This window comes from Melanerpes formicivorus, unplaced genomic scaffold, assembly GCF_026170545.1.
Source record: "Melanerpes formicivorus ecotype bairdi unplaced genomic scaffold, bMelFor1.0.p_v2 SCAF_2, whole genome shotgun sequence".
NCBI lineage: Eukaryota > Metazoa > Chordata > Aves > Piciformes > Picidae > Melanerpes > Melanerpes formicivorus.
The window spans coordinates 31,985,836-32,008,911 of record NW_027142354.1 but is presented as its reverse complement, the minus strand read 5'-3'; the positions used below and the strand labels follow the sequence as shown (position 1 = coordinate 32,008,911).

The 23,076-nt window shown below is 43.1% G+C and overlaps 1 protein-coding gene across 2 annotated transcripts in view; it reads left to right on the top strand.

Moving 5' to 3' along the window:
• The window catches only part of PLD5 (phospholipase D family member 5), a 264,750-nt gene that overhangs the window by 218,788 nt on the left and 22,886 nt on the right, over window positions 1-23,076 (top strand). The window lies entirely within an intron of this gene.

The following is a 23,076-nucleotide window of genomic DNA, read 5'->3' as shown; positions in this document are numbered from 1 at the left end:
TGTTTCTTCAGCAACCCAGTCCAGGTTTTCACTTGTCATTGCCTGAGGAGCAAAGAAAACAAAATACTTTTAGTCACTTCTGAAAACTGCTGGCTGCTCTATATGCTTTTGCCTTTTGAGAGGTCACTCACCTCTCATTATGGTATGAGAGAAAGCATAATAAAGGAGGTCAAATACATAATTCCTGGTGCCTCTCATAATTTTTCATCTGGACAGACATACAAAGTCTGGATGAAGAAATAGCAGACAGGAGAACATTTAGCAAAATTTAAACGAGATAGAAGTTCTTCTGGTGATACAAATACATCTTCTGCTGGCCTTGTTCTAATGTAAACCATTATTTACCATACTGTGTGACTAACTAGCTTGAAAATGTGAGTGGTGAAACACTCCTTTTCTTTAGAAATTCAATTAATTTCTTCACTTTGTAAGAGTGGTGGAAGAGGCAGATAAAAATGGAAAATGCACTGTCCCCTCTTTTCAAGGAATATCCCAGGTTGCTACTAAAAATAGAGCTAATAAGGATTTTTTTAAAAGGCAAAGATCTTAGGCATTCAACTTCTATTAATTCTCAAAAGGTGCTGCATACATGTGGCAACTTGGGGCTCACAGCTTAGTACCACATTGTTTGTGGCAAACTGTCAGACTCCTCAAGAGAAATCTTTTCCTTCTTCTCACTATACTCAAGACAGCTGTGACATCTGCTTTTAATAATCTCCATATTCTTCAAAGACATTTACAACCTAGATTAGAGGAATTTTCCATGTGTAAAGAAAAATGAATGACAGATTCAGAGAGGAACCTAGTACAAATATTAAAATGAAGAAATCGGGTCCAAAACCAGAATATACTCTTATTTTGACAACATTTTTAATAAAAGCTCTAAAATATATATGTAATTGGAAAAAGAATGAGATGCTAGTGCAGTAACTCAGATTAATGAAGTTTATATTTATAAACCAAAATACTGTTACATTAGGCCCCACATCTAAACTGCTGCTCTTAATTCAATGGAGATGTGAACCACTAGCTTTGATGTGTTGTACAAAGGCTTCAGCATTGAAAGTTTTATGTCCATCTATGGATGTATACCGCTTAAAAGGCAGGAAAAAATAATGGGGTTCTGTGTATATTTATACAAACCCCACTGCCAAATAATCATCAAAAAATAGTCACTTCTCATAACATTCAAGTCTACAGATGTCACCACAGAAATCTCAATGAACAAATTCGGAGAAAGGCAGAAAAGCATTATCTGTGGCAGCAAAGCAAGCCAACTAAAAGAAACTGTAAGCCCATTTTCCAAGTGCCAGTTTAAATAATAAAAGCACTCAGATGCCCCCATATCCATTTCAGATTCAAAATATCCTTATATCACATTCCAAATACAGAGGCTTCTCAGACATACACACAATGACACAGACTGAAAGGAAAAATTAGTATTTGTGCCAGAAGAGCTTGTGTGAGCACAGTGACTTGTTCCACTGGTGTCCCACTGTTAAATAAAACTGACAGGAGATAGTACAGCTCTTTCTGGGAAGGGACACATAGCCTTTACTAGAAAACAGGAATATGCATGCTTAGGGAGACTCAGAATAATTAAATACTAAAGTAAGCTCCTGGCCACAGCACAGAAGTACACTCATGTAACAGTTTCTGACAGCACATACCAAAGCCATCTACTCGCCTTCTCATTTCCACATAGTGCCAAAGCTCACTTTTTTAAAAAACAAAGGGCAACGTTTCTCTCTGAACAGCAACCACTGCCTCAATTGTCTCTTTCCTCACTCCCCTTTTTCACTGGCAAATGTTTCTGTTATGTACCCCCTGCCTCTTGTCTTTTTCCTTTTCAAGCTATTTCCTGCATGCTGTTTCTGAATCCCTTGCTGCCTTGTACACTGGGATGAATCCCTGCAACTTTCATCATTGGTGCTGTAACATCTTGCAAGGTTGCTTCCACTAGCTTTACCTGAAATGCTCAGAAGAAGGAAGTACATGCACATGTTGTTTAAAGACACATAAATTACTATGTATAAAGACAAGGAGAGTCAGGGCAAAAACAGAATGCAGGCACTACTGGAGAAATGGGGAAAGGGTTTTAAATCACACTTATCAACCCGATTTTGCCTTGGCATATCCGAAACCTGTATCGGGATCTGCAGGCAAATTTTGCAAACCTTACACAGCTAAGACAACACTTGCCTCCAGGTATTCTGTTCACTGTTGTCCTGGAGTCACACACCAGGTTAAGCTGCTCAGCTAGGCAATAACAAGGAAGTCAAAACTGCAGAACATTTCAAGCCACATGACCTCAACTTTACCCTCCAGGTGGCATTCGGCCACAGTGAGGGTCTAATCTGATTACTGTCGTCTTGTGACAGTTAAGATGGTCCAAGGTTGCCATCATATACAATCATATACTTTCAATAGAACAAATGAAGAAAGAAGACCTGTCTGCAAAGACATTTTAAATCTCTGAGTGTGACTTTGGCACTGCACTCTACTTCCCTACACAGTCTAAAAGTAGCAAGAGTCTTTTGTAAAGTTTGCAGAACAAAAAGAAGATCTATTGTGTAAGCTTACTACTATACCTCTTCTGAAGGAATAAAATATTAAATAGAAAAATCTGTCTAAACTTATTTTGAAAACTGCATGGCCAGCTTATGCAGTAGCTAGATATGTGGCAAGGTTGCAGTGTTACTCTCTAAGGAGAATACAAATAAGTATGCTTATATATTTTGTCCAGGCACTGCGTAGTCTCTAAGTTCTACTATGAGAAGTATGGATAACTTCTCATTATCCTTCCTATTTCAAAACACAGTATTTATCACAGATGTGTACAATACAGCGGCATAGCTTAGGCCTGTTATATAGGTCAGTATCTGCAATGCACATGACAACATAGTTTGCCACTGCCAAGAGGAGTGGCTGCAAAATCTATTTTGGATAATCCAGTTTATATTTGAGGAAATCAATATGTGGTCATTTCTAGAACTGTGAATATAAGGCAACTGCTGCATGCTTGTATATTTGATGAGTTTTATTACACTATATCCTTATATGAATGCCTATGCAGTGTAAATGCTTTAATATAAGATACTGAATGGGTTTTTTACACATTATTTTATAAATGATGTTATGTAATACTGCATGTTTACCAATTTAATTTTGTGTGTGTGTGTGTTGGTACAAACTTGAAACAGGAAGACATGATTTTAATAACTTACACAACAGCAATTCAAATCCATTATAAAAATATGTTCTTATGCAAAGACTTTTAATTTGGCAAGACAAGTGCTTCCTTTAGACAATGGGCTTGGTTCACAGCAATACCTGTGTAACTAATGTTTACTTATGAAAAAAAATTTAATCACTGAGTCTCTGAATGGGGCTACTGACTGCTGCAACCACTATGGCAGTATGTTTTGATACCTTTGAAAATGTAACTAGGAAAACATTGCTGGTCTTGATTCAAGCAGAAAAATAGTGCTCTGCTTGAAAAAGTTTGAAAATTACCATCTGTTGTGTTTGGTGCTGCAGGATGACAATGTAGCAATCTTTTGTTTCTCTCTCTCTCTCTCTCGTTTTTTTCCCCTTCGATCAATACTTTCTCATTACCTTAATCCAATGAGTTCGTGTTACTTAATTGTGAACTGGGCCCACTGTTTGCAGTGTTACTTACACGTAACCAAAGTTCAGTGTAATTAACAGAACTGAGTAGATTAATTCTTTTGGAAGAAAAGGCAAAAAAAAAAGACTGGGTTTGGTTTTACTGAGTTTCTGGAGAGGTGTTTTGGTAACAGAGTGCTGCTGTTGTACCAGTGCTTTTTAAATGTGAGGAAATCACTGGGTTGAAAGACTGATGGCTATGACAGCGCTGTCAGTGGTAATAACTTATACTGCTGAAAACTCAGTTACCAACAATGTAACACTAAATCAAGGAAGCAATGCATTAGTTTAAAACTGTAAATACCTGTTCTAATGCTGCAGCGTCACAGCTTTTGTTTTTCACTGCTTTGATATCCAAGGATTCCTAGTACTACACAAATGTATTTCATCTGCTTCATTTTTTAGTTTCAGTACTTTGATTCAAAGCAAAGTTACTCTTATTTCTTTGTACTGCACTGAAATAAAAAAGTCTGGTTTCAGTAAATAATGCTTTTCTTATTCTTTCTAGTCTGTCTCCATCAGTGTTTTTTTCTGTGGGCATTGAATCACAGATACTAGATCCTAGCTCCCAGTCTGCACACACCAAAGGCATACCCAGCCACACAGACAGACTGCCTGGTGCCTCCAAGTAAGACTGTGAAGTCTGAGCAGCACTGCCACCAAGGGACTGTGAGCATCTAGCGAACTCCACAGCTGTTGGAACACAGATTTTATATATGCCAGTTTAGATTCCAGACACATTAAGTTAAATCCCACTTTTAGGCACATCAGTCTGTGTTGCTCAGGCTGTATCCATCTTGCACATTCACCTTAAACAGGCTGTGTGGCTATAAAGCAGTCTTGCTGACTATGTTTGTAAATAAAACAGGGGCATGGCACAAGCTTGAATGGTACCTACTATGGCATAAATGTTTTATTAGCATGGTTGTCCTTTCTGTTGGCCCACAGCAACCATCATTCTCCCAGACAGTGCCCAGGTGCAGTACCATGGGGCAAGGTGTCTCAAATACAGTCTGGTCCTGTGAAGAAAGGAGGAATAGGACAACTTAGGCACTTGGACATCATGTTGTGTCAATTAGCTCTACAGACAAGGAACTTCTCCTGGCTTCTTTTGTTATTTAGGTGCAAGCTATTTGTATTCCTGGAATTGTCACACTCCAAATTTGAATTTCAGCATTGAGTCTTGGTGTCAGACAAAAGTATGACATTCTCCAGGATACAGTTTATGTGTGAACACTTGGATCTAGGAGGGAACTCCATCCATCTTTGCATTTATAATTCTTCCCCAAATGAAGGGGACCAATTGTTATTGGAAACACTGTCCTAATTTCCAGAGGAGATAAAGCAGCATTTATCAGAGTAGATCCTATAATACTAGGAAAAAAAAAAATCAAGGAAAAAAAAAAAAAAAAAAAGACAGGGACTTTAGCAGTATCTGTTAAAATTCTAAAATAATAAGTCTGAGCTCTGCCAAAATCAAGGCCATAAAGCCTCACTCTGCACTTTGAGCCCAAACCTCTTTTTGGGATTGTAGGCTGAAGGCCAAGTAGAAACTCTGTAAAAAAAGAAGATTTTATGTACAGTAATAAAATTGGCAAAACTGAAGCCTAATTAAACCAGTGGCCTGTAATGCATCAGTGCATCAGTGAAAGGGGATAAACTACAGATGTCTTCCTGAACTTCTGTAAGGACCTCTGCAACATGGTTTCCTATATACTGATGAGAGAAGAGTTTGATGGATGACAGAAAGAAAAGGAATGGTCATGTTCAAAAATAAATATTACAGTCCAAGTCCATGTCGATGTGGAAACCAGTAATCACAGAATGTTAGGGGCAGAAAGGGACCTCCAGAGTTTGAGTCCAACCCCTGCCAAAGCAGGATCAATTAGTAGTGTCACTCAAGGGTCTGCACTGGGATCTTTATCAGTTACACAGGCAGTGGGATTTAGTGCACCCTCAACAAATTTGTAGATAACACCAAGATGAGAGGTGCAAGTGATCTGTGAGAAGAAAAGGAGGCCATATGCAGAAGGACTTGGGCAGGCTTGAGGAGTGGGCTCATGCAAGCCTCTTGAAGTACAGCAAGGCCAAGTGCAAAGCACCATACCTGCGTAGGGGCAATCCCCAAGATCAAAGCACACTGGAGGATGAATGGATTGAGAATAACCCTGCTAAGAAGAACTTGGAGGTACTGGTGGATAAAAAATTGGGCATTAGCTGGCAATGTGCTCTTGCAGCCCCCAAAGCTCAGCATGTCCTGGAATGCAAAAAAACCAAATTATTTATGATGCCAGTGTCAATATACTGGAACAGGTTGCCCAGAGAACCTGAGGACACCAAGAAGCATTCAAGGTCAGGTTGGACAGGGCTTTGAGCAACCTGACCTAGTGAAATATGTCCCTGCCCATGGCAAGGTCTAAGTGATCTTTAAAGGTCCCTTCCATACAATTATAGGATTCTGTGATTGCAAGGTGCTGCACTAAGTTACATGACTAGCTCAGCTTAGTAGCTGGTATCGGTAAAGGAGACATTCACATGGCTTACAAATCTTCAGGTTTATTTCTTGTACAATTCACTTGAAAGTAGCTGCTTTTGTAACTCAGGAGTGATACAAGTAATATTAACAAGTAATTAGTTCTATACAGAATAATTTCTGTCCTAAAAAACCATATGTGCATAGACTGACTTTTGATACAGGCAAGAAACATTAAGTGTAAAAAATGTATAGAAACTTTTCACACTTAGACATTTGCTTAGAGTGATTTAAAAGGAAGCACAGTTTCTTCTCTCATGTTTATTAATTTCACTGGTTATTATGGAATAATTGAGGCTTGTTTGCCTATTTCTCCTCCTCCCACCCATACTTCCAGTCCCAATGCCTCACCCATAGGTTTTTTACCTCAATTCCCCAAGTAGCTCTGGATAGGGCCATAAATGCCAGCACAGCCAGAGTTAGCACATAGCAGTAGTATGTTACATGGCCCAGAATTTTATTTGCTGTCATAACTCAATATAAAGTCAGGTTTCCAACCTCCCACCATATCTGAACTGCAGTACAGCTTGGAAAACTTAACATACAAAAGAAAATATATTTGTAACACATGATAGCCCAGGTCCTCTCACATATCCCAAGAACTGAGTTACAGCAATAATACAAACAAATCTCAACGTAAAGACCCTGATGCTTAAAAGGGGAAAGCCTTTTGCACAAAGAGGTGCTGTTGTGGACAAAGCAGTGTGCTATGAAGGACAGAAGGGATATATGCCTAGAGGTGGAAAATGTTGGTTATGAAAATGAGAGTTGTGTAACAGCCTAGTCTGCTTCTCACCAAAGTGTGGGCTACACAGACTATGGGAAAAACAAAATGGGGACTTCAAAAAAAACAGCAAGGAAGCTGACTCCAAGCATTTCAAACACTTCAGATAAGTATTGCACCACTTGGAGTATCCTGTAAATAAAGTTTATTACACCAACCTCTTGTGGTGGTTTGGCCCTGGCCTGGAGGCCAGATGCCCAACAAAGCCTCTCTATCACTCCCCCTCTTAAGTGGACAGGGGGAGAAGGGAAAACAATATAAAAGAAGCCAGTAATAGGATAGGAGCAATTTTAATAACACGAATAAGCAAACAGCAATAGATCATGCAGAAGGAAAAAGCAGAAAGAGAGATGTTAGTCTCTACTTCCCATCAGCAGGACAGTGGTCAGTCTCAGGAAGCAGGGCTCTCTAAGCTTGGTGGTTACTTGGGAGGATAGACGCCATGGATGAATTCCCACACTTCCTTCTTTCACTGTCTTCTTATACCTGAGCTGATGTCATATGGTGTGGAATATCTCTTTGGCCAGTCTGAGTCATCTGGCTCAGCTGTGTCCCCTCCCAAGATCTTGCCCACCCCTCAATGTACTCTTGGGGCAGGGAAATGTTGAAAGGACACAGCCTGGATACTTATTCAACAGTAGCCAAAACACTGCTGTGTTATCAACTACTGCTGCAAAAACACAGCTCTAGAAACATGTCGTGAGGAGAATTAACTCCAGCTCAGTCCAATCCAATACGCCTCTTTATCCAGTAGGCCCCTTTTTTACTTCCATAATGCTGCAGCTCCCAATTCTCCTGACAAGATTCATCAACAGTCAGTACTTACTCAACCCATTATGACAATTAGTGCAATATGCACCTCTTTTCTAATAGATTCAGATTACCATCCTAGTTTGAATCTGGGGAAGCAAGTGATTGCTCATTTCCCAGGAGACTGCCATAGTCACTGGGTTGTTTTGTTGTTGTTGTTGTTAGAGCCTGCTTTCACATTCTCTTAAGACTACAGGAGGCCTAAACAAAAGAATACAAATCCCCCTCAATTTCTATCTAAAAAACTTCTAACTAGGTCTACTGCTAAGTAATTTCCCCATGGAGAGACACTCATGTTCCCTGTAATTTGAAAATGAGAACACTAAGTAGCAGATAACATTTAAACGTAAAAGGTAAAGACGGGTAGGTGATAAGAAAAAGCAGAAACTCCTGAGGTAACCACTGCTCTCAGTAGCCATGTGCTCTTGTCAGAGCTGGGTTTATGTTTTACTAGAAAGGAAGCTTTTGACTTCATGGGTCACAATGAGGTAAGCAATAGCTGGCTGGCCTGCCACCCAAGTGTTGTTTCACAAACAACACTCAACAGATTTCTTCACTAAATGCAACAGGAGTGATGAGTTCAGAATAGCCTTTGACATCATCCCCCACAGCAAACTGCTATCTAAGCTGTCAGCTCATGGCTTGGACCACTACACTTTGTGCTGGGTTAGGAACTGGCTGGAGGGCCGAGCCCAGAGAGTGGTGGTGAATGGTGCCACAGCCAGCTGGCGGCCAGTCACCAGTGGCATCCCCAGGGATCAGTGCTGGGCCCTGTCCTCTAACATCTTCATTGATGATCTGGATGAGGGGGTAGAGTCAGTCATCAGCAAGTTTGCAGATGACACCAAGTTAGGAGCAGATGTTGGTCAGTTAGAGGGTCGAAGGGCTCTGCAGAGGGACCTCGACCGACTGGACAGATGGGCAGAGTCCAACGGGATGGCATTCAACAAGTCCAAGTGCCGAGTGCTGCACTTTGGCTATGGCAATCCCATGCAGAGCTACAGGCTGAGGCCAGAGTGGCTGGAGAGCTCCCAAACAGAGAGGGACCTGGGGGTGCTGACCGACAGCTGCCTGAATATGAGCCAGCAGTGTGCCCAGGTGGCCAAGAGGGCCAATGGCATCCTGGCCTGCATTAGGAATAGTGTGGCCAGCAGGAGCAGGGAAGTCATTGTGCCCCTGTACTCTGCCTTGGTTAGGCCACACCTGAACGTGTCCAGCGAAGGGCAACAAGGCTGGGGAGAGGCCTTGAACACAAGCCCTGTGAGGAGAGGCTGAGGGAGCTGGGATTGTTTAGCTTGGAGAAGAGAAGGCTCAGGGGTGACCTCATTGCCCTCTACAACTACCTGAAAGGTGGTTGTAGCCGGGAGGGGGTTGGTCTCTTCTCCCAGGCAACCAGCACCAGAACAAGGGGACACAGTCTCAAGCTGCGCCAGGGGAGGTTTAGACTCGAGGTGAGGAGAAAGTTCTTCACCGAGCGAGTTGTTCGTCATTGGAATGGGTTGCCCAGGGAGGTGGTTGAGTCACCATCCCTGGAGGCTTTCAAGAGGAGATTGGAAGTGGCACTTGGTGCCATGGTCTAGTCATGGGGTCTGTGTTGATAGGTTGGACTCGATGATCCTCGAGGTCTCTTCCAACCTTAGTTAGTTAGTTATACTGTGATAAAGAGAAAGAAGCAATCTCCATTAAGAGAAGCTTTACCTTAATTCCAAAGCCACTGGCTTTATTCTAACAGTATCAGAGCACCTCACTTTGGTATTTCTCATATTTTTTACAAAAGAATTATTTTACTTGATTTTATTGCCCATTTTCAGACAAAATGCAGTACACACTGAAGACCAAAATCTGCATCTAAGAACTCTTCACATATGCAGCTTCATAGAAATCATAAGAAATTCAAAACAAAATCTCTGTTTATAGACAACTTTGGCTACTGCCTTTAGCACATTATGGCCAGACACATCACATTACATGGCAGGACTAGAAGTTCTAACAAAATGGAACTTCTTCCATTGCCATTTTTATCAGGAAGAAACAGAACAGTCACTTGTCACAAGTTTTATCATATCTCCTGTTTGTTTGCAGTTCCACCAAGTTTTGTTAGACTGCTTTGCATTTGGTTAGATGAGTAACATAGGAGAAGGGGTTACTGTCATTATGCCTTTTGGAATGTGTACAGGAATTGAACAGGATTTATATTAATACTAAAGCAATTAATGAGATAATTAGGAGCAACCATCTGGAAGCAAGAAGTGTGAATATAAAGATACTGCCTAAGTTTTCCCTCATGGCCTTCTACCCTACCTGATATTATCATAAAAGCATAGAATCATTTTGGTTGGAAAAGACCTTTAAGATCATCAAGTCCAGCCATTATCTAACTTTGCCAAGTCTGCTGTTAAATGATGGTTCTTAGCACAACATCTATGCAACCTTTAAACACCTTCAGGGCTGGTGATTCAACCAGCCCCCTGGGGAGCCTGAGCCAATGTTTGATAATCCTTTCAGTGAAGAAGTTTCTTCTAATATCCAATCTAAACCTCCCCTGGTGCAACTTGCAGCCGTATTTCCTCTCATTCTATCACTTGCTACTAGGGAGGTGATCATTGAACACTCACCAGCTGCCCTGGGCCCCTCTTCCCTCTAGGGCTTTGTTCCATGATACTTTGGCCAGCAGATCCCTGCATGCCTAAAATCCAGGATTGTAAGCTTGGGATATGCCCTCCTAGTTGCCCTGAGGATCTTAAATTCTATTGCTTCATCCCCAGGCTACTCTGAATGCATGGCTATTAATTTTTTATAAAAACAAATAATTTCAACATTTTATCTCAGCACTGAGGTCTTTGAAATATTAGTTGATCAAAAACATGTCCCAGTTGCCCAAATGACCTAGACAATGTGCACAATTGCTCCAATCCCCAGTGAGACTGTATATCATCCTGCTAGATTAGGAGTTGTTTGCTCTAAAGATCAGCACTTGAGAAATTGTCAAAGATCAGTACTGTCATAGCTCAAAGGTGCAACAACTCATATCAGGAATTTACAGGGTGCTTTGCCATCACAAGAGCATTCAGTGATAACGTCTGACGAAATTCACAGCACATCCTTCATTTTTATGTCAGTTTTTGGGCTACAGGAGGTGATAAAAGCATGAGATCAGAACCCAAATAAAAGTGACTAAATCTCGTGGTACCAGTCATTAGAGAGCTGACTCTAATTAGATTGAAGCAGAGAGCATTCTTTTATTGCTTCTTTCGCCTCTCAAGAATACTTCAAATCTCTTCTTTCAAATAATAAAATGACATGGTTGAACACTGTGAAGAGGAATTTTAAGACAGTACCATCAAAAAAAGAATCAATGGTTGTTGTAACAGTATTGCATATAAGAACTGTCAACATGTCGTGTCCAGTCCAGACTGAGCAGCCTAGCATGCTCAATTATTCATGTACCTTCAGGTGGCATAAAGATATTTTTACATACTTCGCTATCTTGTTTCATTCTCTCATGATCTTCCAATTTCCTGCCTGCTCTTCTGGATTTATACATAACTGGTAAAGCTCTTGTCCTCAAATTTGATGGTGCTCAAATGTCTTCAGATTCCCAGTAGGAGCAAATCTACATCTAACCAGAATTACTTTGTACCACCAGCATTGTGGGTAATGAGCATAAAAAAGTAGAAAGCTGGTAAATTGAAGAAATATAAGGTACCTAAAAGGTAATATAGCTTTTAACAGGTCTTTTGCTTTCCTCCACAGAGGAGAATGACTACCTCCTTCCTCATCACAGCTTCAATTAAAAACCTTCAAGATCTGCTAAATTACTTTTAGTTTCCAAATTAATTTTTTAATTGTTCTGTTACAACATGTTTCCCTATCAGTGGCTGCAGGACTCCAAAGCTCTAGCTGGGAGTGCTTTATATTGGCTTTAATTTTAGCTAAGCAGGTAGGCTTTAGCTGACAGGGTGTCAGAGAGAGGCAGGGGAGGAGGCAGGGTTGCGGGTAGGGTCGCTGCTCTCCAGTGGGAGAGGAGGATTGGGGAAGGGGACCCCTGAAGCACCAGAGGAAGACTTGACAAAGGAGGAGTTTTCCTTAGTTGATGAGGATTGGGTTAAGGAACAGTTAGGCAACCTGGATATCCATAAATCCATGGGTCCTGATGGCATGCACCTGTGGGTGCTGAGGGGGCTGGCAGAGGCCAATGCCATTCTGGGGTGTATTAGAAGGGGTGTGGTCAGTAGGTCGAGAGAGGTTCTCCTCCCCCTCTACTCTGCCCTGGTGAGGCCACATCTGGAGTATTGTGTCCAGGTATGGGCCCCTCAGTTCAAGAAGGACCTCGGGGAACTGTTTAAAAGAGTCCAGCCACAAAAATTATTAAGGGAGAGACTGAGGGAGCTGTGGCTCTTTAGCTTGGAGCAGAGGAGAATAAGGGGTGCCCTCATTAGTATTTGTAAATATGTAAAGGCTGAGTGCCAAGAGGATGGAGCCAGGCTCTTCTCAGTGATACCCAGTGACAGGACAAGGGGCAATGGGTGGAAGTTGAGGCATAGGAAGTTCCATGGAAACATGGGGAAAATTTTTTCCACACTGCCCAGGGGAATTGTAGAATCTCCTCTGGAGATATTCAAGATCTGCCTGGATGTGTTCCTGTGTGATCTGGTATAGGTGATCCTGCTTTGGCAGGGGGTTGACTAGATGATCTTTTGAGGTCCCTTTTGAGGCCCCTGTTATTCTGTAACTCATGGGGAAATTGGGGGGGGGGGGGGGGGGAGGGGGGAATGAACTGCCAATTTGAGAAGGGTGATGTTACAACAAAGCCTGGCACAATGAATTTTCATATAACTTCATATTATGCAACATCCAAGCTTAAGTGAATGAAAAAAATTTACTTGTCAGCATTGTCATTTTCAACTGCTACACCAAGTAGCTCAACTGTCAGCATATCTCTGCAGGGCTAGAGCAAATATCAGAAAGAAACAATCTTCATGATTGTTCTCCCTCAAAGGTTCATACCTGCTAGCTCTAAGACAAGGAGAGGCAGCACTAGGCAACAGAGATCTGTTCTGACACAAGACATTTTCTGATCACATTTACTATGTTACAGGAGGCTATGAGGTGGAATGTGCCTGCAAAAGGGAAAAAAAAAAAAAGGGCTGGAAGGCAGTCCATGTATCACTGATCTCTGTACATGAAAGGGCTTTAGCATTTCATTTGTTTTCAAACCCATTGGGAAAAAGGAAAAAATAAAATCTCTAGAAGAGGTGCCAATCTCACAAAGTAGCAGCCTGAAATAATGGAATTATGATTCTGTCCTAAACAGGCTAATATGAAGGTCTCACAGTTCCTCAACGAGTTCTCTAAACATTGTGCAAAATGTGGCAATCTTTAATTTTCACTGCAGCCTGTCCTTTTACAGATCAATTACAGTTCTCCCTTATTTTCTAATGCATAACAGTCGATGCGGGCAGCAGAGACCTAACCTGAAGTCAGAAGTAGCAAAAGACTCCAGAAGTAAAGCAATAAAGCTAAATGAGAAAAACAAAATGGGGGGGGATTTTTCTATTTCAAACCACCTGACAGTATCTTGACTGCACGGAAGCCACATTCCTATCACAAAGTGAGGTTCCAGGAAAGTAACTTATGCTATTAAGAAGGAAACCAGATCTTTGCAAGAAACATAACTGATATTCACAGCTGTGCAGTCACAGAGACAGCTGGTTATCTTGCAAAATTGAAATTGTCATAATTGTGGAAGCTTGGGTGTGAAACTGTACAGGACACACAAAGCTATTTTGTTTGCATGTGAAATTCACTGCTTCCCAGACACCAGCAATACATTCCTAATTCTTCTGAAACAACCAGAAAGGCAAAAGGCCAAGAGATGTTTCTTCTGGACATTGACTAAACAATATCAAATGACTTGCAGTATTACCAAGTAGGACCAAAACCCACAGTTTAGGCACTGAACAGATGAGCACCACTGGATCCCAGTAACGTCTCTGCAGAAAGCCACACAAGTTCTTACCTGGAGACATCTCTCAAAGTTGTACATTTTTCAGCAGTGCTCCTCCAGAGAAGGGCAACAAAGCTGGTGAGGGGTTTGGAGCACAAGCCCCGTGAGGAGAGGCTGAGGGAGCTGGGATTGCTTAGCCTGGAGAAGAGGAGGCTCAGAGGAGACCTGATAGCTGTCTACAACTACCTGAAAGGAGGTTGCAGCCAGGTGGGGGGTTGGTCTCTTCTCCCAGGCAACCAGCACCAGAGCAAGAGGATACAGTCTAAAGCTGCACCAAGGGAGGTTTAGGCTGGATGCTAGGAAGAAGTTCTTCATAGAAAAAGTGATTGGCCATTGGAATGGGCTGCCCAGGGAGGTGGTGGAGTCACCATCGCTGGAGGTGTTTAGGAAGCAACTGGATGGGGTGCTTGGTGCCATGGTATTAGACAGTGTTGGATGATAGGTTGGACTCAATGATCTCAAAGATCTTTTCCAACCTGGTTAATTCTATTCTATTCCAGTCAGACCATAACAACAGTGAACAGAGCAATGCAGCCCAAATCAACATCTCCCTTCACACAGGCATTGAAAATGCAATGGGCAAGTCTAGTGGCCGTGTCCTTGTCATATATGGGTGTTTTTCAGTCACAGTTACAAAGCCCCCAGAGGAAAAGCAGGGATGCTTTGCTTGGCTTCTCAGTTATTTCCTGTCACAAAATGCACACCTTCTGAAAGGTAGTTTTCAAGGCAGTGGAAAAAAAATGGGCTGGCCTCACCCTTCTGCTGGCCCTTCCCCTGCCAAGCTGCTGAAAAATGCTTTTTCTAGCAGAAATATAGAAAATGAATGTTCCACAAAGCACAGATATTTGCCATGCAGTTCACCAGCTTGGGTACACACATCATTGTAAGAAAGAAATCCCTGATATAGAAGAGCTTGGGAGACAAATTAGACATGTAAAGAAAGGAGAAACCTATATAAATCTATGCTTCAAAATGGCAGCAGTGCTTTCTGCTTAACATCCCAAGGATAAGGTTAATGGTTCTTATGCTCCCTTCAGTGCCTAGCAAGGAAGCAAAGAGTAGGGCACAGTCAGTTTGCTTTTCATAACAAGGTGTCTTGTTTGGAGCAGCATTACACACTCTTGTGCCTCCTGGGCAAGGACCAATAGCAATGTCATTTCTCTGTGGTACAGATGCCTTTTTTTCTGGCAAGGATGTACTCAAATTTCATTTCTCTGGGAGAGAACAAAGGCAGTTTCTCTACAAGGATTTCATTTTAGATCTTATATCAGTCCCCAGGCTTGCTCAGGCTATTGCTCTGGGCAACAGATTAGACTATGGGAAAGAGTGTAATGAAAAACTGGCCCTGGTGAGGGTTATTACAACAAGCAGGAGGCTCTGGAGGAACACAGCAAAAGGCAAACAAGGCATAAGAAAAAGCCTCTGTTGGCCAAGATAACACCATATGTCATTTGCACCTATAAATCTGTGGCCTGCATTCAGTCCATATGCTTAGGGGATAACACCACAATGATGACTGATGTTCAAAAGTTACACTGACATGCTTGCCTTAGGATAAGGAAGAGGAACTGACAAAGTTATGGTAATGCTGTCTACCTTAACATAAAAGCATACTGGGAGAACTGGTTCCAAGCTAACCTTATCAAGGTTGAAAGGTCAGAGATTCCGAGAACACCAGATGTGCATCCTTGAAGATTGCCATTGTTTGGTAAAGTCAGCAAACTCCAGCAAAATGGTGCCCTGATGTTGAATTTAGGTCATTGTTATATCATGATAATGTGAAAAAACACACCTCCTAGCTAGAGTAGCCCTCTACACCTATAAGCCCCTTACCCTCTGAGCATGTGTAGTGAATTTAAGGGTAGTTGTATAGAATAGAATAGAATAGAATAGAATAGAATAGAATAGAATAGAATAGAATAGACCAGGTTGGAAGAGACCTTCAAGATCATTGTGTCCAACCTATCATCCAACACCACCTAATCAACTAACCCATGCAACCAAGCACCCTGTCAAGTCTCCTCCTGAACACCTCCAGTGATGGCGATTCTACCACCTCCCCGGACAGTCCATTCCAATGGGCAATCACTCTCTCTGTGTAAAACTTCCTCCTGACCTCCAGCCTGAACTTCCCCTGGCACAGCCTGAGACTGTGTCCTCTTGTTCTGGTGCTGGCTGCCTGGGAGAAGAGACCAACTTCTGCCTGTTTACAACCCCCCTTCAGGTAGTTGTAGAGAGCAATAAGGTCACCCTTGAGTCTCCTCCTCTCCAGGCTAAGCAGCCCCAGCTCCCTCAGCCTCTCCTCATAGGGCTTGTGTTCCAAGCCCCTCACCAACTTCGTTGCCCTTCTCTGGACTCATTCCAGCAAGTCAACGTCCTTCCTAACCTTCCTAACTTCCTAATTTCATCTTTAAGGTGAAGCAAGAAACCAGCCAATAGCTAGTTAGTAGGTATTGACATGAGGCATAGCCAATATATTTTGTTACATAAATATCCACCACACATTTCAATTGGTGTGCTAGCTTTGTGGGACCTAGCACCTTTTTCTGTGCAGAGCTGGAACAAAACAAATATCTTGATTCTGTGTGTTGACTGGCTTTTGCAAACTATGTAAAGAATCCAGATTTGTGACAACAGTCATATATCTGGGTGGGAAATCAACAGGCTATCCAGGTCATCCTTCTCCTTTCTAGGATTAAAAGTAAATCCCTGTAAATTACCTGTGAAGGGTCAGGTCTCACTACTCCTGCTTTTACCACAGCAGTGATCAAGGTAATCCCTGCTTATTCATACTCCCTCAGGGACTTGATTGAGGCAGCTTGAGAGATCCAATAAAAACTAGAGTGAATTTGTTTCATTAAGTAATTGCACAAAGTTCTGTCTGCATTTATAAATCCCTTTAATGATGCTAACCATCTCCTTATTGCAATGTTGACTTGATATACTGGCTTTGCTTATCATTTAAATGCAGAGTGCCTTGCCTCCAGGTGAGGCTAAAGTATGCACAGTTGAATGTCATGAGGTTGGCTTGTGCCCACCTCTCCAGCCTGTCAAGGTCCCTCTGGATGGCCTCCCTTCCCTCCAGCGTGTCTGCTGCACCACACAGCTTGGTGTCATCAGCAAACTTGCTGAGGGTGCACTCAATGCCACTGTCCATGGTGCCAACAAAGATGTTGAATAAGACTGCTCCCAGGACTGATCCCTGAGGAACTCCACTTGTCACTGGCCTCCACTTGGACATGGTCCCATTGACAGACACTCTTTGGGTGCATCTATCGAGCCAGTTCTATATCCATCTCATGGTCCACCCATCAAACCCATGTTTCACCAGTTTGGAGACCAGGATGTGGTGCGGGACAGTGTCAAAGGCTTTGCTCAGGTCCAGGTAAACTCAGTTGCTCGCCCCATATCTGTTAATGTTGTCACCTGTTCATAGAAGGCCACCAGGTTTGTCAGGCAAGATTTGCCTTTGGTGAAGCCATGTTGGTTGTACCAAATCACCTCCATGATCTGCTCCATGATCTTACCAGGCACAGAGGTGAGACTGACTGGCCTATAGTTGCCTGGGTCATCCTTCTTTCCCTTTTGGAACATGGGGGTTATGTTTCCCCTTTTTCTGGGGCTTTGTCTCATGATACTTTGGCCAGCAGATCCCTGAAGTGACCAAAGTCTGCATGCCTAAAATCCAGGGTTGTAAGCTTGGGATATGCCCTCCTAGTTGCCCTGAGGATCTTAAATTCTATTGTTTCTGGTCCCTGTAGCCAAGGTTATCCCTGAGCCTTACATTGGTCACCAGCCCTTCCCTATTGGTGAGAACAAGGTCCAGTGTAGCACCTTTTCTCATTGGTTCCTCAACCATTTGGAGGAGGAAGCTGTCAGCTGTCATCTGGTACCTATCTGTGTTGTCCCTCCAGCAGATGTCAGAGTGGTTGAAATCCCCCACAAGGACCAGGGCTTGTGAAAACAAAGCCACTTCTGTTTGCTTGTGGCATGCCTCATCTGCTTCGTTATGCTGGTCAGGTGGCCTGTAGCAGACCCCTACAGTATCACCACCTTCCCCTGTCTTCCTTTTAATCTTCATCCATATGGTTTCAGCCAGCTCATCATCCTTCCCCAGGTGGAGTTCCACTGATTACAGCTGGTCACTGATATAGAGAGCAACACCTCCTCCCCTCCTACCCTGCCTGTCCTTACTGAAGACCTTGTACCTACCTATCCCTACGTTCCAGTCACAGGAATCATCTCAACAAGTTTCAGTTTCCACTATGCCATAGTATCCTAGAAGCACAGTGGCCCTTAATTCATCCTGTTTATTGCCCAAGCTGCGTGCGTTTGCATAGATGCACTTTATACCTTGTCCTGCTTTGAAAATAGCCACATGTAGGGTATTTTGAGAATTAAAGATGAGATTGTGCCATTTTTCAATTTCAGAGCAAAATGCTCTCCAACTCATATTATGTCCTCCTCAAGCATCTGAAATGGCTTTCCTATGTGGGATGTATGTGTGCATGTCCTCTAAGGGGCAAAGCAAAAGCTCCTAAAATTATGCAATTTGGAGTGAACACATTAAAAAGAAGAAAGCTGCTCTTAATAAATTAGACATTTCTCTTGGCACCAGATTATTTAACCTTTTCAATTTTATATAGTGCTTCTGTTCACACAGATGCAGGGAGATCCACAGATGGTCGTGAGGCTGCAGTGATACAAGACCAATGCCAGCAGAAAAATGAGCTCTCAGAAAGGGTTCACTGCAAACCTGCACTGTGTTACACCAAACACTCTGCAAATGAGCCTAACAATCATGGAAATGAGTTCCATCAAGCATGAACTAGAAGATCTGCTAAGTGAGGACCTCTAAAATGGGCTTGTTTGGAAAACAGAAATAATGAGCTGCTGTACTTTTTTTTTTTTAAAGGTCATGAAAATGGGACAGCTGTTGTTTCACACTTAACTGCAAGTAATAAATGCCAAGAGTAACAGATACTGCAGTTAAGTAAGGATGACTACCTGTCCTTTACCACAGCAATTTGCATGACATATCAAAAGCATCACACAATTGAAAGTGAGTATCTTTAGGAAACTGTCTCCTCATGATAGGTGTGGCTCTTATTAAGAAGAAAGCAAATAAACCCCAGAAGATCTCATGGAGAAATTCCAGCACAGGCAGGCCAAATACAATGGAAGTAGCATACCATGTACTGTTTCAGGTCCAACACGGCTAGAACTTCTGGAGCAACAGATCCTAAATCACATGCAACATGTTGTCCATAGTCCCTTTCCACATTTCCCATGGCCACAGGAAGCTTCTGCTGTAGGTGGACAAACATTGGACCTTCTTGCTTTTGTTGCAGATCAAGTCTGTGGGCTGTTTGGTGTTGCCTCATTTCCCTTCTTGGTGAAGAATGAACACAAAGCTGCTTTGTATTCAAAATGTATCAGCTTGGAAGTCCAGCTATAGCTGGGAGGCAGGAACTGTGATGTGAATTGTTGAAGCAAGGGCAAGAACCATGGACAGCTCTTCTCTGCTCACAGTGCTCCCTGCACAATAAGCTATTGAACTCAGTGTGAGAGGGGAAGCATCATGAATCATAGAATCATAGAATCATAGAACAGTCTGGGTTGGAAGGCACCTCCAAAGGTCATCTAGTCACCACCCTCTGCACTAAGCAGGGGCATCCTCAAATAGATTGGCTTGCCCAGACACCTGTAGAGCCTCACCTTGAGTATCTCCAGGGTTGGGCCCCCAGTCACCTCCCTGGGCAACCTGTTCCAGTGTTCCACTGCCCTCAATGTTAATAACTTGCTCCCAACATCCAATCTAAATCTACTCTTCTCTAGTTTGAAGCCATTTGCCCTCATGGTATCACTACAGGCCTTTGTAAACTGTCTCTCCATCCTTCTTGTAGGCCCCCTTCCAGTACCAGAAGGTCATTATTAGGTCTCCCAAGATCTTTCCCTTCTCCAGGCGGAACAACCCCAGCTCCCTCAGCCTATCTTTGTAGCAGAGGTGTTCCCAGCCTCTGATCATTTTTGTGGCACTCCTCTGGACCCCCTTCATCAGGTCCATGTCCTTCCTGTCTTGAGGGCTCCAGACCTGGACATAGTACTGCAGGTGAGATCACACCAGAGCAGAGTAAAATAGCAGAATAATCTCTCTAGATCTGCTGGCCACACATCTTTTGATGAAGTCCAGGATGTGATTTGCCTTCTGGGCTGCAAGTGCACACTGCCTGCTCATATCCAGCTTCTCATCCATCAGCACCCCCAAGTCCTTTTCCACAGAGCTGCTTTCTATCCATCATCTCCCAGTCTGTATTGATAGTGAAGATTGTTCCAGCCCAGGTGCAGAACCCGGCACTTGCTCTTGTTGAACTTCATGAGGTTCACCTGGGCCCACCTCTCCAGCTTGTCCAGGTCCCTCTGGATGACATCCCATCCCTCTGGTGTATCAACAGCACCACTCATCTTAGTGTCATCTGCAGACTTGCTGAGGTGCACTTGATGCCACTGTCTATATCATTGATAAAAATATTAAACAGCACAGATCTCAGTACGGACTCCTGAGGGACACCACTTGTCACTGCACTCCATCTGGACTTCAAGTCATTGAGTACTGCCTTCTGAATGCAACCATCCAGCCAATTCCTTATCCACTGAACAGTCCACCCATCAAATCCTTATCTCTCCAACTTGGCAAGTAGGATGTTGTGGGGGACTGTGCCAAGGCCTTGCAGAAGTCCAGATAGATCATATCCATAGTTCATCCCTTATCTACTGACATAGTCACTTTATCCTACAAAGCCTCTAGGTTGGTCAGGCAGTACCTGCCCCTAGTAAAGCCATGCTGACTGTCTTGAATCACCTCCCCGTCCTGCATGTGCCCCAGCATGGCATCTAGGAGGATCTGTTCCATGATCTTCCCAGGCACAGAGGTGAGGCTGACAGGTTGGTAGTTCACAGTATTAGAGTATCACCAAGGTTGGAAGAGACCTCAAAGATCATTGAGTCCAACCTGTCACCACAGACCTCATGACTAGACCATGGCACCAAGTGCCACATCCAATCCCCTCTTGAACACCTCCAGGGACGGTGACTCCACCACCTCCCTGGGCAGCCCATTCCAATGATGAATGATGCTCTCAGTGAAGAACTTTCTCCTCACCTCGAGCCTAAACTTCTCCTGGTGCAGCCTATAGACTGTGTCCTCTTGTTCTGGTGCTGGTTGCTAGAGAGAAGAGACCAACCCCTTCCTGGCTACAACCACCTTTCAGGTAGTTGTAGAGGGCAATGAGGTCTCAATGAGGTCTCCCCTGAGCCCCCTCTTCTCCAGGCTAAACAATCCCAGCTCCCTCAGCCTCTCCTCATAGGGCTTGTGCTCAAGGCCTATCACCAGGGTCCTCCTTTGTATCTATTTTGAAAATGGGTTTGATGTTTCCCTTCTTCCTGTCCCCAAGGGCTTTGTCTGACTACCAGGACTTTCCAAGTACCACAGAGAGCAGCTTGGCAACTACATCAGCCAATTCTCTCAGGACTCTCGGCTGCATCTCATCAGGTCCCATGGACTTGTATGTGTTCAGGTTACCCTTCCAACAGCTGTTAACTGAATCAGTGGGAGCTGTGTGAAGCCATATGTACTTGGTGTGATCTGAGCATCCTTTGTAAGTCAGACCTCTGAGGAGGAAGAGCACCTAGTGTGAGATGTTTGCACATGTGCAGTAATGACTAAATTACACCTCTCTAACAAAACTTAGGCAGCCTGAGACAACACAGAATCTGAATTTATAATCCAAAAAAACTTCATAGGTGCTTTCAGAGTGGGCATGTCAGACATTCTGAGGATCATACTCTTGGAGCAAACTGTTCTCACAACAAAAAATTACACGTTTTTTTTTAAACTGCTATGTCTTCAGCTGTCAACAGTGCCCTGCTGGCTGCGTGCAAACTACTCCAGGGCATGTAAAACAGCTCAGCTTAATTCCTGCTGATTTAATAGTTGAGGGACAGTAAGAAACAGCTCAAGGGTATGACTTGCTCCCAAGATTCTACAGTTACTTCTGACTGCACACAATTTGTACAAGTTTTTGCCTCCTATATCCTTTGGTAGATATCATCCTATCACTTGCAAGTACTGCCAAATTAGGTGGGGAAGAGGTGCCTTTCATCAAGACCCAAGGAAAACAACAGTGATTCCAAATTCTGATGAAACATGCTTCTTTGGAGGGGATCACCTGTATATCAGGCCCTGCTCTTTGCTGGTTCCCATCATGCTTGACAGAATTAAAATAGCATTGTTTAAAGAAAAACCTATGTGGTTTTTTTTGTTGTTTTGGGTTTTTGTGGTGTTGGGGGTGGGGTGGGGGGGTGGTTGTGTGTTTTTGTTTGGTTGGGGGTTTTATTTGTTTGTTTGTTTGGGGTTTTCTTGGGTTTTGTTTTGTTTTGTTTTGTTTTGTTTTGTTTTTTTGCTGTGACTCTCAAACCTAAACCATGGAACTCTTAAATGAATTGGCACTAACAAATGTGGTCTCACACACTGTCATATGTTAACATTGACCCTTAGCTGTTGTGCCAACTAAAGGCCATGTATTAATTTCTTTGTCTCTGCTTGGCCACAAGAATGGAAGTAAAAGAAGTAGACATTCACTGTGCACCTTGATGAAACCAATGAGTACTTAAAAAAAATCTCCTCTGTGTCTTAGCATACTCAAAACATGTTTGTCTAGGCAGGACCAGAGTGTGTGGTAGATACCAGCACTCTAGGGGAATAAATACCCTAGAACAAAACAATTCTCAATTTAAGTCACTAAAGCACACTGAGTCTTCACTCATATCACAGTATCACAGTATCACAGTATTGCTAAGGTTGGAAGAGACCTCGAGGATCATCGAGTCCAACCTGTCACCACAGACCCCATGACTAGACCATGGCACCAAGTGCCACATCCAATCTCCTCTTGAACACCTCCAGGGATGGTGACTCCACCACCTCCCTGAGCAGCACATTCCAATGATGAATGACTCTCTCAGTGAAGAACTTTCACCTCACCTTGAGCCTAAACTTCCCCTGGTGCAGCTTGAGATTGTGTCCCCTTGTTCTGGTGCTGGTTGCCTGGGAGAAGAGACCAATCCCTTCCTGGCTACAACCACCTTTCAGGTAGTTGTAGAGGGCAATGCGGTCACCCCTGAGCCTTCTCTTCTCCAGGCTAAACAATCCCAGCTCCCTCAGCCTCTCCTCATAAGGCTTGTGCTCAAGGCCTCTCACCAGCCTTGTTGCCC